This window comes from Micropterus dolomieu, linkage group LG01 (genome assembly GCF_021292245.1).
Source record: "Micropterus dolomieu isolate WLL.071019.BEF.003 ecotype Adirondacks linkage group LG01, ASM2129224v1, whole genome shotgun sequence".
Taxonomy (NCBI): Eukaryota; Metazoa; Chordata; class Actinopteri; order Centrarchiformes; family Centrarchidae; genus Micropterus; species Micropterus dolomieu.
This window is the reverse complement of record NC_060150.1, coordinates 13,709,934-13,712,063: the sequence shown is the minus strand read 5'-3', so window position 1 is coordinate 13,712,063 and position 2,130 is coordinate 13,709,934.

The window sequence follows — 2,130 nt, the reverse complement described above, 5'->3', positions numbered from 1 at the left end:
CCACAAACTGCTGTGAACACAATTGACAATCTTGTTGTAACCCTGTGCTTCTAGGCAACAAATAAGACGAACAGCTCAACAAGTCAACTGTCCGGTCTAAGACAACGTCTTTTACAGTTGTTTTCATTTAGATAGGACTTTTGTGAATGTTGCTTGAAATGAATTACATCAATAAACTGTATAATTAAAAAAATGTTGGCATTGAACATAGTTCTGGGTTTTGTAATATCAACTCTCTGATGATAGGGTTGATTAATTACTCACAGGCATAAAAACACACATAAGCATGCTTCTTCTTTTGTTGCTCCTGTCTGATGATCACTTCTAAATGTCAGCATCTACTCCCTTGATTGCTGAAAACTACATTCCGTGAGCCACATGTTTGATTGCAGGTGTGGAAACTTAACTTCTGCAGGCTGACGTTGATGTGTGTCTTTTCTGGCATTTTCTCTCCTCCCTTTTTTTTTCTCCTCCAGCAGTCTGGCAGAGCTGCCAGAGTATGTTTTCGTCTGGTGCTCGGAGGGCTTTTTCGTTCAGTTTACGCCAGCATGTAGTGGACCATACAAGATTTTCATGGGCTCCCATTAGGCATCTTTATAAACAGCTTTAGCCAGCACAGATGCCTTTCACAGAGGTGGACACTGTGGTGGAAGTATGTTGAGACGTATTCAGATGTTTGAATAGAATTACATATGTCTGCCCAATGCTTATGGGGAATACGCCTATTGGCAGTTTGTGTTGTATCTCAGTGCAAAATAAGAGTCCAGTTGTGGATGTGCTCCCCTCAGAAGGACTTCCTCAGTGTTGATGCAGAAAAGACCTAGAAGGATTTAATGTGGCTGCCAGATCAAAGCCCGCCTAAAACATCCTGCCAACACAATACTTTTGGTGGTGCACCCGCTGTGTTTGATTTCATTGACTTATCCATAAAACAGCAGGGCAAGCGATTGGTTGATGCCAAGGTGTATGCAGCTACACTTGGTGGGCCTGCATATCAGTGCAACTCTGAAATCCTTCATTTTAGCCCAGGCCGTGTGGGCTGAAGAGAGATGTGGCAGGAGTTCTGGTGATGGTGAAGCTGTTTACTGGCAGTGAGAGACTTAAACAAGGGAGCTCGCCAGCAGCAGTGAACTGTAGAAGACGAGCGGAGGGAGGCTGTAAGCAGATGGGCCACAGGCACGCACCTTCATTCTAATTGCTGCACACTATATCACGACACTTTGTGGGCTTATGTCACACACACACACCCACACAGAGTGAAATGACACAGACAACTCTACACTTAAGTGTTAACAGCTGGATATGTAATGTGTGGAAGTAGTAACAGTTGTCAAGCTGTCGCAGAAGAGGTGACATTTCGACGCCTATGACATATTGAAAAAAGCATTCTGTTGCGACTGTCGCTAATGTAAAATATCCTGTTTTGGAGGCACTTCTCTCTGAGCTGCTTCACAGCGCCATGACTGCCGTTGAAGACACCAAGGTCACGTCCTCTGAATTTTATTTTTCATGTGCATTGCTTATTTTCTCACAAAGATGCAGCTCAGTTAAGGGGAGCCGGGGCGCCGGCTTTCAGTTTCTTTTAAAGTGGAATGTAACGTTTTACTTTATGCAGCACAGTGTTGAAATGGATCTTCATTTAATTAAATTATAATTATAACTTAAGCACCACCACTTGACCTCACCAGACTCACACACTGTTGACCTGAGTATGCTTAAAGGATCAGTTTACCCAAGTTACAAGAATACATACACATTTTGCACTAGTGCTGTTAAAGCCATGCATATACACTCACGTAAAGGATTATTAGGAACACCTGTTCAATTTCTCATTAATGCGATTATCTAATCAACCAATCACATGGCAATTGCTTCAATGCATTTAGGGGTGTGGTCCTGGTCAAGACAATCTCCTGAACTCCAAACTGAATGTCAGAATGGGAAAGAAAGGTGATTTAAGCAATTTTGAGCGTGGCATGGTTGTTGGTGCCAGACGGGCCGGTCTGAGTATTTCACAATCTGCTCAGTTACTGGGATTTTCACGCACAACCATTTCTAGGGTTTACAAAGAATGGTGTGAAAAGGGAAAAACATCCAGTATGCGGCAGTCCTGTGGGCGAAAATGCCTTG